The 16,602-nt window shown below is 39.2% G+C and overlaps 1 long non-coding RNA gene across 1 annotated transcript in view; it reads left to right on the plus strand.

Moving 5' to 3' along the window:
* The window catches only part of LOC120886364 (uncharacterized), a 93,947-nt gene that overhangs the window by 38,133 nt on the left and 39,212 nt on the right, over positions 1-16,602 (plus strand). The window contains exons 3-4 of the long non-coding RNA XR_013429705.1: positions 4,192-4,343; positions 12,610-12,697. This is a non-coding gene — a long non-coding RNA (uncharacterized LOC120886364). The remainder of the gene's footprint in view (positions 1-4,191; positions 4,344-12,609; positions 12,698-16,602) is intronic.

Consider the following 16,602-nt stretch of genomic DNA (forward strand, 5'->3'; position numbering starts at 1 on the left):
CTCACTCTAAGCCAGGGCCACAGAGCACCTCCAGCACTTGGTTGATGATGGTTTACGTTATGACCCTGTAGTGGTTCTTGCTTTTCTTCATGGACTTCGACTCCCATCAGTTGTCATCGGATTTACTTTGGATCTTTCCAATTTGGGAGGCAGTTGTTTGCTCTGTGACCTCAAGTCTCTGACAGATGTAAGAAGAGTTGCTGATTTTCAATTTATCCAGCTTTTACTTGTTAGAATGGGGTGATGACTTCTAGCTCTCTTTGTGCCAGACTGGAAGCTGCAAGTCCTTTCTCAAGAGGTTTTATGATCTATTTATAGATGTTGATATGAACCTTTTCTTTTTCTTTTGTTTTCGTCTTCTCTTTTTAATTACTAATACCCTTTCTGATTCATGGAGTTCAAGTTTGGAGATTGCAGATTAAAATATTTCAGATAAACCATGTTTTGAAAAATATAAACAAATAAATTTACTGAGTGTTTAGATATGATTACAAAGAAAATAACTTCAACTTTAGGAATTTCCATCCATAAGATATTTCATTAAGTTCTCAAAGTTTTTCTAGTAGGTTTTAGGGTTTTCAACTTAAAAGAATAATACAAGGTTCAACGAGAAGCTGGGAGTGAGGGTTGGGGACCACCAGTTTATCCATAGTTATAACAGAGCCTCAGTTCTAAATCTAACTTCCTTAACTATCTATAATTATGAATGAAAACTTTGAACTGCAGATAAGATCATATAAAATTCCCAAACAATGACTTAAGACTTCCATGACTAAGCAAGCTACTTTTAACAGATGCGTTATTAGTGAACTCACTTCACTTATGCTTTGGTGTGATGATAACTAATTCAGTTCACAAGCATTTTGGATGCCACCAGCTTGTGAATGTAAAGCATTGGCTAGGTGCTAATAACCCAACTTTTTCAAAGCATTATAGTTTGGGATGATGGAGTGTCCACACTTAAAATTAACTTAGTTACAGTATTGCTTATAAGGAAATGTAAATTGATGAAATACTTTACATGATAAATCATATTGTTTCTAAATTAGAGATTTTGGGATCAGAGTTCATGGTTCCAATATCAGCTCCATTAAGGAAAGTTGCTTAATGTCCTTGAAACTCAATTGCCTCATCTATAAAATAGGGAATAAGAAAGTAAAATAGGGAATAAGAAGGTAAAATAGGGAGTAATAATTTGTGCATGTGCATGAGGAATTAACAAGATGTTGCAAGCAGAGTATTGACATATGGTAGTTGTGTGTTCTATGTTACTTTCTACTCCTTTCCATTTCAAAAGTATTCAGCTGCTTAGTGCTATTATTTGTGGAATGCAGAAGGGCCAGCCAGTATGTTTTATTTTTAAATTTGATTTATTTAACAACAATTAAAAATTGAGTTGACATAAGATCTGGATTTCTGGTTTCTCCAGAAACTTTCAATGACTAGGATTTCCACAGAGCATCCTCCCAGAGGAGTTGAGACACTGTTTCCCCTCCATTTCTCCAGTCTCCACCATTTCTTTTTTTATTTTTTGTTGTAGATGAACATATTAGCTTTATTTTATTTATTTCTTTTTTTATGTGGTGCTGAGGCTCTAACCCAGTGCCTCACACATGCAAGGCAAGCATTCTGCCACTGAGCCGCAACCCCAGCCCCTCTCCACCACTCCTTATTGCCTTGTGCATCATTTGTATTTGGGACGTCTGAGGGGAACAAAACTGTGTTTGAAGGACAGAGTGAATGCAAGAAGACTGCTGAGAACATTGAGTTGGAAACTGAAGGTTTACAGACAGAAAGTATGTGTTCAATGGATATTAACTTAAAGGTCCAGGTCTCTGACTTGACCTCTGATTTGAACATGAACCCATGAGTCCTTAATGGGATTCTTATGCACTCACAGAAAAATCAGTAAGAAGTGTTTAGTGTGATATCACTGAAATTAGTTCACACACATGCAAGACTAGAAAGGAGAAAGAACTTTTCCATTACAAGCTTAGCTTTTATGAGGGCCTTTTATGATGCCACCCCCGTCTACCAACTCCCCCCCCAACAATACAAGAAGCACATTTGTTGTCATTTTTTCACCTTTAGAATTAGACAAATTCAAGCAAGACAAGGCCGGTAGAGTCTGGTTGACTGTGCTGCTTTTTCCAGGCAGAATAACAACAGCAACAACAACAAAAAAATTGAAGCAATTATCCACGTAAATCAGTCCAAAGCAAATCAAAAAAGTTCAAGCAAAAAGTGAGCCTTTTGCCTGAATCATAGAGTTTATTATTTCAGTCCTTCACTGCAGCATTCCTGGGAGACCTGGTCTAAGAATGTTTTTCCAAAAGCTAGCAGATGCAGAAGTGGAGAGAAAATGTATTGTGAGCAGAGCTGTGGAGATGGAGTGTGCTGCCCAGAACACCTGATGAGAATAGCAGGTGCAGACTCTGGCTCCACACCAGCATGGCTGGAAGAGAAGATGATCTTCGATGGGGAAGGTGATCTGCAGTGTCAAGAGAAGTGTACCAGTGCCTAGAGGGTCGTTCTATCTGACCTTTCAAAATCTTTATAACTTCACCCTTGAACATATGATGTTTCAATTTACTGTCAGAGACATTATAGGTGATTTCCCTTTATGTGCTTAAAAATGTATCTCTTTTCCCATCACCTCTTTGCAATTAAAAGGGCAAGTTATTAATCAAAAACTTTTGCCTTGGGGCTGGGGTTGTGGCTTAGTGGTAGAGCACTTGCTTACCACTAAGTGTGTGAGGCACTGGGTTTGATCCTCAGCACCACATAAAAATGAATAAAGGTACTGTGTCCATCTATAACTTAAAATAATAAATAAATAAAATTTTAAAAAACACTTTGACTTCAAATTATGAAATTAAAAGATGATTATAACTACAGGAAAGGAAGCATTTGGATTGTGTATCATTTGTCAATATAATAAAGTTATCTATATTGTCTAATGTTGTGACTTCTTCCAATCCATTCACAATCAGCTAATGTGAGTACAATTTTGATTACATGGCCCATTTTAAATTCTGCTATGTTCTGGTCCAACCAGTGTCAAGATGTTTCTTTCCTCCTTTCTAGTCTTGCATGTGTGTGAACTAATTCCAGTGATATCACACTATTTCTAATAAGAAATAGCTTCCATTTTTTCTTTGTAAATGCTGCTAGGTGCTTGGGCAGAATTTATATATTTTTCCCAGGGGTTTTGGTATGGTGTTTCTATAAACCTTCTCACTTGCCAGGTGTGGTGAGGTTTGCCTGTATCCCAGCTGCGTGGGAGGCTGAGGCTGGAGAATCACAAGTTCAAAGCCAGCCTCAGCAAAAAGCGAGGCACTAAGCAATTCAGTTTGACTCTTTCTCTAAATAAAATACAAAATAGGGCTGGGCATGTGGCTCAGATGTCGTGTACCCCTGAGTTCAATCCCTGGTATCAGGAAAAGAAAAAAAAAAAACCTTCTCAGTTAATCCCTCCTTCTTAAGCAATCTCAAATTCTATTCTTGTCTGACTTAGGAACATAAAACAACCTCTGGTGGTAAGGCCTGTAAAAAATGGCTTTATCTGTTTATTTATGTTAGTTTCCCTTAGTTTTTTGTGGCTTTTGTATAGGTAGCTGTAATTTTAGATTATGAGATTCAGGTGGTCAGTGAGCAGGATGCAAGGAATACTGTCCTGGGCCTTTTTGCATGATCTTCCACTGACAGAGGGAGAAATAGGACTTACCATGCTAAATGTTCCTGCTGTGATGTTCATTAGTTGAGTGTATTCAGTGCATTTTCAACATACAGCCTTTTTAATTTACTGGGTTGTGACCCCATCATAAGACAAGAAATACCTGTATTTCAACTTTGTCTGTCAAATATTTATTAGAATCTTCTCTTCAAAACTGTATATGGCAGTATAGATAATAATTCAGCAATAAGTCAATGTCTTTGAGTGAATGTCAGTAAGCAGATGATGATTGCATTGCACAAGTATCATTGGTCATTTTGTTTTAGGCTGGGTTTTTTTTTTTTTTTTGGACAGGCAGTGGATATTTTTCATATCTATGTGTGCAGCGTGACACTCACTAAAGGCACATAAGTCAATGAATCATGAATGTGTAAAATTGTTTCAGTAGAGGTTATTCCAGATCTCCAGTTTCCATTCACATGCATGTCTACATAATTCAATTCTTTGTCCTTAAGGAAACTAGCCAAGAAATGAAAGGAGCCTATGAGCAGCACCCGGCAGGAGATGACTGTGATGGTGAACTCGATGGACAAGAGTTACATAGAGCAAGGCACAAGCTGCGATGAAGTCTTCTTCTTCATGGACACACACAATCTAAACAGGAGATGTAAGTGCACCCGATGGCTTTCTGGGATTCCAGGTAGCATTGAGGGATTAAAAAACAAACCGAAACAAGACTTTATTTTTCCTCTAAGAATTGTTATGCCATATTGCTCTCTCCACTCACTTTACCTGGTCTGGAAATACTATATCTCATGGTTTGCTTAGCAAAGATGTTCCAAAGGTGATAGGACCAGGTCAGAGACCATAGGAAACCACAGTCTGTAAATTGTTCCAGAGCAGTGACAGGAAGGCTTCTTCCAGTTGAGGAGGAGGCACCTGTTTCTCATCATGCTTTTCTTTGTTTAGGTCCCATTTGTAAGCAAGCCAGGTGTGGAACTGCACAAGGGAAGCCTGTTGTAAAACAGTTTGCTAAGTGGCAGTAACAAGTTAATTGTTTATTTGTTTAGCTGACAGGTTCTGCCTTCATTATAGGGCTATGAGTGGTAATTAATAAATTAAACCGCATTTCAACTGCACAAGTCTTAAACCTCACACCAGGTGGGTAAACTGAGCTAGGCTAATACCTTCCCTTGCTTCCACCTGTGATCCAGGTACACGGCATTATTTCAGGAAACTAACAATTAGATTGATTATATGATATAAAAAAGGAACAGTTGTTTTGTCTCTTGTGATCTCAGATAACAGAGGTAAATCACATGGCCATGGATTGTAGGCCACAGCACAAGTTCATCAAGTTCAAGGTCAGAGGTTTCTTTATCCTTTTGTGTGAAATCCATCCCTGCAGACTGCTACTGACCCCGGCTGCATAATCAGGTCATTGATGAGCATGGAGATGGAGAGTGCAGCATTGCTGTTGCCTAAGTAATGCACATAAAGGCTGGTGGAGCAGAGGAGCAGAGAGAGTGTCTGGGAGAGTATGGACAGTGCGAGCTGGTGTCCTGGTGTCCTGAGTGCACACTGGGCAGCCTGTTCAGGTTCTGTGGCTTTCCATCCACTCCTCTCTCAGGTCATAGCATGGTCAATGCCTGTGCCTGCTCCCAGCATCACATTGCTCCTTGAGACTTCATAGAATTTAGTCTCTTACTTTTTCTGTACATAGTGACTGTAGTCATCCCACATTTTCCTGCTACATTTATGTGCTCTACACATGCACCTGGCCTTACATCGAGCAGGTGCTGCTTGGTTTTCATTTTTGGTGGCCTTTCTTTACCCTCAGTGTCATTTTACTGATAGATATAGAAGCTGTAGTTTCTCACTATACCATAAAGTGCATCCCATTTTGTCATTGGATTCTCTCTGCTTCTTGTAGCAGATGTTACATTTTTCTTTCAAAAGCACATATGTAATATATTTAATGGCTATAACATATATGGCCTATGTTGTATTTGTTGGGGGCTGGGGGTGAAGAAGATCTTTGAGCTACATACAAGGTTGGTATTTTTGTAGCAGCAGTTATTTCTTGAGCATCAGAAGGTAAGGAACACAGGAGCTAGGAGTGTTGCTCAGTGGTAGAACATTTGCCTAACATATGTGAGGCCCTGGTTCCATCCTTAGCACCACACACGCAAAAGAGAAAGAGTGAGAGAGAAGAAAAGGACTGTGTGGATGTAATATACGGTTTCACTTTCAACCCATTAAAGTTCCAAAGTTTTTATTTCATAGTAAAATTCCTCATGAATACATTTGCTTAAAATGACCTGCCCTTGGGGCTGGGGATGTGGCTCCAGCGGCATGCGGCCCGAGTTCGATTCTCAGCACCACATACAAACAAAGATGTTGTGTCCACCAATAACTAAAAAAAAATAAATATTAAAAAATTCTCTCTTTCTCTCTCTCCCTCTCTCCCTCTCTCTTTAAAGAAAAAAATGACCTGCCCCAAGAGTAGGAACCTACATTAGTAGCTTCAAGGCCTTTATTTGAGGTTGGAACCACAGAGAGATTTGCCTCTGGACAGGCAGTGTAATCTGGAAGTTTCTTTTTAAGAAGGCAGTGGATCTGTGGAAATCCAAAAATCAGGGAAAGAAGGCAGCCAGAAGCTGGCATCCCTCTGCCTCTGGTGATCCATTTGGCATTGTTTGATGCCTCAAAGCCAGCCAAGAAATGCCACAGGAGTCTTCCTGTTTGTTTCTCACTCTTAGCAGTCAGTGGGTCTCGTCCCTGATGGTAAACTTTTTCATCATATTCTATTAACATCCTTAAAATTAGATCTAAAGTACCAGAGCAAGAACTTTCAGGAAGGGCATTCATTAGACCATTGTCTGCCAACCTTATCCCTATTACAAATCTGCAAAGTGCAATATCTTTTAAGGCTGGGAAAAAGTCTAGAAGCTAAGTTGAGTTGCTTTTAGAAATGAATCAGTGAGAAAAATGTGACTGGAAAATTTCAAAGTAAGCATGAACACATTTACAAAAAGTATGGAATAATCTGTCCCCCAAAGCAAGTCTGAGGTGTGCTTATATAATACAGCATAATATATACTACAAAAGGAGAACATATTTGGGAACAGGTTTAACTTGTGTAACAAAAGACAAATGTATTTGTGTTCTCTTGTTTTAACTAAAAGGCAAAAATAAACAATTATGAGGCAAAAATAAACAGTTATTTCATATCTGTTTTGTCCATTTTTGCCAACCATGTAAAGTTGTCTGCTGATATTAAAGAGGCATTACTCTCACTAACTCTGATATAGTTTACAAGTACTTAGTTATTTTTGTTGTTTTCATCAGTTATTTTTTCTGGGTGAAATATACTTTATATATGTTATTCTTCTGTACTTTAGACAGCCTGGGTTCTGGTTTTTGTCCCATCACTTACTCATTCATCCCCTTAAAAATACAAACACAGGTAAAGGCACTGTCATACTGGAACTGCCCCTGAGAGCTGAAATATGTTAACATGTCATCAGAATAATTATAACATACAATGTTCACAGGTATACTTCCCACAAATATAATGGTGTAATTGGGTATTAGTGTCCTGGTCCAGCACTTGGCATCAAATAAATCATGTAAGTATGTCAGAGGAATATATACATATATATACATATATATATATATATATATATATATTAGTTATGTTTAACCACCTTACTCATTTTTAAGTTGTTATATGTTTATGAAATTTATGTGCTGTTATAAATCAGTGAAGATATTGAAGACGGTTGACATACTACCTTAAAATTAGGAGCTGGCCATTTTTACTGGAATTGGATAGATTGGATTGAATTGACTTTCTTTTTAAAAACAGAAGGAGGAGGTGTGATAGCATTGAATGTTTTAGAGTAATATTTTGAAGGGATGCAAGCATTTTTATAAGGATTTAATAAGACAATGTGGGGACATGCAGCTTTCACCTTAAATATCAGCTATTAGTTTTTATAAATCCAATAAAGTCATTATGGAAAGTTCTCTCATTTCCAAAATGTGAGGAAAGACAGGAATTAGTAATCTGCAAAACACTGGCATCCCCAGTATTCTTCAGAAGCCTTGAATGTCAGCATGATACAATGGCAGACTTACTACAAGAAAAGCTAAAAGTTAGAAGTATGTTGCATTTATCTACTGGGCTGTGGGTAAGTCTTTTTTTTCATTTTTTTATTTTATTTTATTTTTTGTACCAAAGATTGAACCCAATACACTTAACCCCTGAGCCACTTCTCCAGCGCTTTTTAAATATTTTATTTAGAGATAGGGTCTCACTGAGTTGCTTAGTGCCTTGCTGATTTGCTGAACCTGGCTTTGAACTTTCTTTTTCCTTTTTTTGTCTTTAAATTTTGATATGTTATATATGAGAACAGAATGCATTACAATCCATAATACACATTATAGAGCACAATTTTTCATATCTCTGGTTGTGCACAAGTAGAGTCACATACTTCGTGTCTTCATATGTGTACTTAGGGTAATGATGACCATCGCATTCCACCATCTTTCCTACCCCTATGCCCCCTCTCTTTCTGTCCCTCCCCTTTTCCCTTTGCCCTATCTAGAGTTCATTTAATCCCCCCCACCACCAGCAGCATATTATGGATCAGCATCCTTAAATCGGAGAAGTCATTCGGCATTTGAGTTTTGGGGATTGCCTAATTTCACTTAGCATTATATTTGCCAGCTCCATCCCTTTACCTGCAAATGCTATAATTTTATTCTCTTTTAATGCTAAGTAATATTCCATTGTGTATATATACCACATTTTCTTTATCCATTTATCCACTGAAGGGAAGAAAAGTCTTTAAGTTTGTTCTCTTAGAGGACAAGTAACAACCCAGAGACACCTGGGGATGATGCCATTTGCCATGTGTCCCTGAGTGAATTTGGGAGGTTTCTTTCTGTCATCTGCTTGGAGTAATCAAGGTGATTTCAGAGCATGGTGCTTGAAGTCTCAGGACTCTACAGCTTTTGACCAGCCTTTTTTTGTTTGCTTTTTGGTTTTTCCTTTATCAACAGCTGTGTCATCACCATCATCCTTTACAATGAAAACAAACACACTGAGCACATCGGTGCCTACTTCCTATTACCCAGGTAACAGATCCTTCCATCCTCTCATCTCTTCATGGCCCCTTGGCAGCCAGAACCCATCAGCCTCCCACAGTGCCATGGGCCATGCGGTGCTGTAGGAGCTCATTCTGTTGGATGTGCTGTACCCAAGGCTTTCTGTGGCTTTCATGGGGGAAGATGGGGGACTTTTCATCAATCATATACTGTTCTTTTTCTTTTTATTTTCTCTGCATTGACCTGCTTACGATGTATGACAGACCCATTTGTGCCAACTGCAATTTTAGGTGAGAATATTTCCCTTTACCACAGTATATTGCAGGAGTAATTGAGAAAGTTAGTGGCTACTCTGGAGGAGACTGAAGTTTTAATTCTGTTTGGTGCAGTGATTAGAAGAAGGATATAGGATGGGGTGGGGGTGGGTTAGATGATAAAAAGACTTGATCTAATCAGTCTGCATTGATGAGGAGGGTTTGCTGCATGTGTGTTGGGGATGATTTCAAAAGGTTTAAATGAACAGTCCCAGTTCCCTTTCTGTGTTCAGAATTTAACTTTAGTTGTGATCCCAGGGGAAAAAACAACGTGTCATCACTCAGCTGTGTACTTCCAAGAACTGAATCCTGTCCAATGCAATAGTCATCATAAAAGTGAAAATAGCTCCTCATTATTTTCAGTTATCACTCAGCACTAAAAATGTCAATTACAAAAAATAGCATTTTTCTAATTATGCCCAGTGGTATGCAGAACAATGATCACAGTAGAGTGTGGCCCCCTACCCATCTTCCCAGGGCATCCCCAGTTTCCCAAAGTGTCTGTTGTTGCACAGTGGAATTTCAAAGGAGCTAATGTTCTGAACTTGGAAATAACAAGATGTCACTTTATAATCATCTGGTTTATTATGTATCAGATGTCACTAAAAATGAACTCAAATATTAGCCCAGTGGGGCAGAATGGATTTAAAACATGAAATATTCCCAGCAGAGAGCTACAGAAAAAAAGTCCTGTTTGTACAGTGTAAGAAGGGTGAGGAGAAATGGCATTCCCTGGCTGTGATAAACAAACATCCAAGGACTGCTATTGCCTTTGAGATGCATAAATAATCCAAATGTGTCCCCACTGTGTTCTCTTTCTACTGTTGTAGGGACAGACAGGTAAGGCACTGATGATAGCAGGAAACAGTTTAATTTGACTGCAGCCAGGTTCAAAGGGCACAACTTTTGCTGTAATCAATTAATCCCCTGACCCTGACTGAGTTTTAGAACTTTATACCCAGCATATAAGGGGAGGGGCTCAGAAGTTCACAGTCTGCAGAAGTTCACATAAAGCAGCTTTTTTTCTTTCACTGTTTTGAGCAAGTTAACCCTTCAAGGACAACACCTGAGAAGGGGAGAGCTTCTTCTCCCCTTTCTTTCCTCCTCCTGCCAGCTGTTACCATGGAGCCCAACTGGTAACTTCTATCTTATCTTAGAAATGTAGACGTCTCTGTGAAGCCCAGCTCAAGGCCAGAGGCCTTGTTACAGGATTTGTCTTTTTTGTCACATTTTGCATTTGCAAACACACTTCTATAAACTACTATACTGGATACATGTTTGTGGAAAACAAGTAAAGGGATGTTCAGCACCTAGAGTGCTGATTTTTTTCTGGCCAGTGGCCAAGTAAAATAAAGCAACAGGAAAATAGAAAACTTTTTTTTTTTGGTAGAAACTCTTTTGCTTATAGTCTTAAAATAAATTATGGTGAAGATTTCTGGAGAAGCTTAGTTAAGATTTTTCATGGAGGAGGGGATGACACTACCTTACTACTAACCTTACCAAACAGGAACACAACAAAGATATCTTCCTGGTATATGACAATTTATTGTACAAAGAGTTCCATCCTCAGTTGTGCAACCCTCTTCCTAATTCTCTTTATATCTTTGCAACATAATTTCCTCCTGTGTTTCCCTTTCTTCTTAGTTTTTATGATTCCTGGATAGAGGGAAATTTTATTTTCCTTATGGTGTTCTCAGGGCTTAATAAAATTTGTTGCCTGGAGGAAAAAAGTGAAGTAAGGTATATTTTAGAATAAAACAGAATTTTTTAGTTTTGTATCATTTGAGAGCTAATAATGCCCACAACCCCCTTTCCCCCACATACACATTTTAACACCAATTGTAAGGAGAAAAAGGCTTCATTTTTGTTCTTTCATAAGTGAGGGGCATGGAGTAATCTTTGGCACCCAAAACAATGTAATCCACATATAAATGGCATTTGCAAAATCATTGGATAGGCGAAGATTTGTGATTTCTTTGTGTGTAGTAGCATTCATTCCCAAGTTCCTCCAGTAGATGTTCTGACCCTGGGGGCTTTGAGTGGGGCGGGATGAGATATGCATTATCAGAAGGAAGAAAGTGTTCAGATATCACAGCAGGATTAAGATAAGCTTATTAAACAAATATCATTTTTCTAAAGTCACTGCTTTGTTGTGAACACTAATAACATCTTTTAAAGTTGGTTAGACATGGGTTCTGGGAAAATAAAAATGATAAGTATGTAGTCCCTGCTCTCAGGGCCTCCACAGCTTGGTGTCCAAAATAGACAAAGAAACTGCAGAACATGCCAAACACTGTCCCTCCCCTATATACATGGTCAGGGTGCCATGTGACATGCAGGTGGTAGGAGCAGAGAATCCCTGGGGTCTGTGGGTAGTTGTGTCCTATTTGGTGCTCTAGTGGCCTTGTCAAGTACTGGAGAGCAAATTATCTAGTAAGAAAGAATGGAGCCAAGAAAAAGGAATAAATATTGCTTACTTGAACCACAGACTAATTATCAACTATTGGCAAGGGGGGGGAAGTAGCCAAGATGATGGAATGGAGATTAGCAAGTAAGGAAGAGTTTCCATTTTGCAGAACTTGTTGAAAGCCATCTGGGGGCACATGATCCTGGTGTCATGTTCTATGGCCCTCAAACATTTCAGAATAATGCACCTGCTCTGCACTTATTTTTTCTTCCTTCCCAATCTTCTGGTTTCCCAAATGGATGAAGAAGTGTAAGGGTGACTGTGGCAAAGAAACCAGTTCTGCTAAATCTTTCTTGCTACTATTCTTCCTGTAATTTCCAGTATAGCTGATTTCGAAAAAAGATGTCACATGGACTAAAGTGGAAATAAAAGTCCCATTATTTTTCCTTTGTCTGCTGATGGCAGAAGACATTTTTATCATAACTGGAACTGAAAGAAAATCTAATAACATGAAGATTAAAGACCCAGGGCATAATAATGCCAAATCCTTAAATAAATGGACATCTAAGCTCCATTAAAAGTGAAAACTCCAGCAGAGTATATTACTGGATTTTAGTCTTAAAGTCATAAAGTCTTAGCTTACCTACTTTTACTATTTAATCAAAAATAACCTCCTTTCAGTTAGCAAATATTGAGGGAAAAAAAAGAGAGATGTTTTCCTGTCTCCTACAAGAGTATTGAGAACTGGTAATATGAAGAAATTGAGAAAAAAATTAATGTTTTCTGTATCATTCAGGTAGGATAGGTATGACCACATGACCATTTTTACTGGATTATACAAATAAATTGTGGGCTCACTCTTCAACCTCCATCCCTGTGTTTGTTAGATATTAACTATAGGGAAAAATGTTTAGGAAAAGACAAATGAAGTGTTTCAAATATAATACAGCTTAATAATCAATTCCTTACCTCATCCCCATGGGCATTCTTTCCTGCTTGGCCCTTGATCCACATTTCTAAGGACCCCTCCCTGCTTAAGACCCCTCTGTTTACTGCACCAAATTGTAATGCTTAGTGTCACTTCCTCTTTCTTCCAGAGTTTCTTTGAAGGGCAGTCTGCACCATGGGATTCTGCTAAGAAAGATGAGAACAGAATGAAGAACAGATATGGGAATATCATTGCATGTGAGTGCTGACAGTGTAATTGTGCTGTTGTAGAACTTTCTTTCCACATCTGATAAGATTGACCACCAGGCTCATGCAGTGAGAATTTACAGTGTAATTACTGCTTTCATCCTGCTGCAAGGGGCTGGTGTTATGTTCATACTAAGGGAAGGAAAAATGATCTGAATACTGCCACTACATCAGTGTGCTCTCCCTGTGGGCCCAGTTTTACTTTTAGATTTAAGGTTCTAGGAACATAGGTAATGTTAAAATGTGTAAAAGGAATATGCATTTTTAGGAGTAACACCCCTGTCCTAATGTTTCCCAGCTGTTTCATGAGAATGAATAGAAATCATGATGCACAGCCTGCCTTCATGCAAGGAGCTTGGCGTTCCCTGCGAATATTAACTCATGAATCCTCTGGACTCTGGGTTAGGTAGGTCAGAAATAGCCCCATTCTGAGGGCAGAAAAGTGAAACTCAGAAGTTAAATGATAGTCCCCATATCACAATATTCATTAGCAAAAGATCTAGGATTATATCTCAGAAATTCCCAGTGCTAGTGAAACTGAATGTTGCCAATCTGTAATACCTCAGACGGGTTTTAAATTGAGCCCAACATCATTAAAGTTCCATAAAGATGGTGAGACTCAAGGTAGATTGATGAACCTCCTTCTCCCCAGGCTCACACAACCCATCTCCTGCATTAAACTGCTCTGAGTCACACATAACTGCATCATGGTGGTGACAGACTCACTGTAGTAACTTAACAGAACTAGCAGTATTTATAAAGACATGTAAACTAAGCAAGAAGGCAGAGAGAACATCTAGCTCATCATGCCTTATTACATGTGAGAGAACAAATTTGGAAGGTTTGGATATTCCAGGGGAGCAGTTAGTTTTATTGATTGTGAAAGTGCAGTTGAATTGCCTGAGTTAACATTTTTTGAGTTGATGCCACAGAGTCTTTGGCAGTGCTGCCCCAAAGAAATTTCTATTCAAGCCACAGGAGGGTGCTGAGCACATGACATGTGACTGGGATGACTGAGAAACTGACTTTTAGCTTTTTATTTTATTTTTATTGTTTGAATTTAAACAGTACACAGACTCTTGATCAGTGCAGATCCAAAGTGTTGGGGCTTCCATATAATATGAAACTTTTGAACCAAGCATTTTTTGCTTTCCTTTTGGCCATGAATAGAGCCAAACCACCAGTTTTGCAGTTTACAGATGCTAGCTTCTTTTGTTTTGTGGGTTTTGTGAAAGTATGCCATATTTATTTGGTGCTTTAGTGGCCTTGTCAAGATCCTTTGTAGATGGGAGATGCTGCCCCAAGGTCCAGGGTTTGATTGCCCCTCAGTGAATTCATTCACCTGTGGGAGACTTTGTTAGAGACTGGGGACATGAAGGTCATCAAGATGAGATATTGTCACTGCCCATGGGACAGAGCAGACCAGGCAGAGGACAGATCCCCGTGGCTGTAGTCTTGCAGTTGATGGCTATGTACACAGTGCCATATTGATTCAGAGAAGGAAAACATTACTTCTTAGCCCATCCAGACTCTTCCAAGTTCTTTCATGTGCTCTGGGAGCTCAGGGAGGTCTTACACTAGCAGAAAAATCCAGATTTCTTCAGTGGCTTACAGGATGCTTCACCTCTGCACTAAACTCTGAGGGGATTCATAGAGTGCTGAGAGCCATAGCCAAGTAGGAATGATGCATGGCATTTTTGGTTGAAAGGTGACCCCAGCAAGCCATTGAGATGATAATGATTATGTTAAGATGTGCATTCAATTGGAGATTAGAGCCCTGCTGTCTGCCTAGGCCTGCTACCTTGGAGCTCTTGCAGGACTCCTGGAGAGTTCCCATTGGTTGGGGAAGTGCGGAGGGAATTCTGGAGGAAGGATTTCCTGTTGGTGTAGTGTGTCCCGGGAGAAGACCTTGTGCTTAGCATTCGCGGGAGTTTGGGAAATGAAGTTTGTTCCTGCTTGAGTGGCTCGTGATTTTGTGCCCAGCCAGACTGCGGCAATAGAGCTACATGGACACATCCCTTCACATGCAATGTGGAAGGGGACATTGATGAGTCATTGTCCTTTAGTTGCTATAATATTGCCCATCTGAGCCTCATCTGAGCATAAAGCATACAGAAGGCCATGTCAAGGGGTGTCACTTTAGGTATGCTGAGAGAGTCATCTGATCTTTGTGCAGTGTAACTTGGAGTCTACTTCTTCCTGTTACATAATTTTATACCTGCACTTGGGAGACTCTTGAGAAATATTTCTGAATGATTAATGGGAAAAATGATAGAGATTAAGCATCCCTAATCTGAAAATCTGAGATCTAAAATGCTCCATGATCTAATATTTTTTGAACACTGATCAGATTCTATAAGTGAAAAATTCTATACCATGAAACTTTGTTTCATATACAAAATCACTGAAAAAAGTTATACAAAATTCCCTTTGGTCTGTGCCTATAAGGTGTATATAAAACAAAAATATGACATGTTTAGATTTAGACTTGGGTCCAATCCTCAAGATATTTCATTATATGTATGCAATATTCCAAAATTCAAAAACAAATCTAAATCAATTCTGGTACCATGCATTTCAGATGAAGGATTTCAACCATAGAAATTTAGTGTTCATGGATCATTTACTTCTAGTGACGGGTCTGTGTCCTTTGCATGCATTAACTAATTTACTCTTCTGTGCAACACTATGAAATAGGCAATATTCTTTTGTCTATTTTATAAATGACAAAATTAAGGATGACACAGTTAATAAGATGTGGAGGCAGGACTTCAACCTAGGAGCTGCTGTCCCTCCTATCTGATGTGCACTTTGAGGGTTGGTCCCATTGGCATAGTTTAGCCTTTAGCATCACATTCTTCACAGGCCAGTCTCAGTGACAAGGCAGCTGAAGGAGACCATGGCCCTCCTTTCCCATCCTCAACTCTCCATGCCACCCCAACCCTAATAAATTAAAAGAACTAAAAGCTATACTTAAAAGAGGTTTCAAGGTAAGTTCTCTGTCCTTGAGGCTGACCCTTGAGGCCCTCTGTCAAGAAACTCCAGAGTTGCCTTTGCCTTCTGCACAAGTTCTGTATGATTCCTTCATGTCTGACATCTAAGGAAGACAGTGGGCACAATTTATTCATTATAACCTATTTTTACTCATTGTCACCTAGCTCTGAATGGGCACAGAGAGGACAGGCTGTCAGAGTACTTTTTAGGAATGGGCCAGATGTAAGGAAGAACAGTAGCCAGCAGGGCTGCCCTGCCTGTGTCCTGCCTGGGAAAGCAGGATGCCCAGCTGGAGGGCACTGGGCAGCATCCTGATCCCAGGATGGCAGGATATCAAAGATAAATCATACATGGCCCCACCTACTTCCCAGCTTATTATTACACAAATGTACTGACTTTTTCATGAAGATATTTAAAAACCACAAATGCTGCACAAATATAAAATAGTTTCATGTAACTCAGTGAAGTCCTTACTTTCAAGTTGATGTAGGGAGAAGGGAAGTCACTTGTCTGTGATCTAGCACATAGGTGGTTGTTCTTTTGTGATATAAAACAATGAAGGTCTAGTTAAATTTATTAGGAAAATTTATTTTTATAGACTTGGGAAGAGGCATGGCCCCTCCAGACCAGCCTGATGATGGCCCTGTACTGTATCCTGTAAAAAGTTTCCAAGCTTCAGGCTCCATTCTAAGTACGGTCCTCCTATGTCGTTCTTATTCAGCATCCTCTCTCCCCACCACCTGGAAGTTCTCCCACCTTGTCTTGACTTGACCCTCTGTATATCTGATGTGCACCCAATTGTCACAGAAATATCCTACTCACTCCTCTGCTTAGTTCTCACAGATGGACAAAGAGTATGTGAATACATTTCTTCTTTCAATAAGTGTTATTGATCATTTTCT

The sequence above is a fragment of the Ictidomys tridecemlineatus genome, chromosome 13 (assembly GCF_052094955.1).
Source record: "Ictidomys tridecemlineatus isolate mIctTri1 chromosome 13, mIctTri1.hap1, whole genome shotgun sequence".
Lineage (NCBI taxonomy): Eukaryota > Metazoa > Chordata > Mammalia > Rodentia > Sciuridae > Ictidomys > Ictidomys tridecemlineatus.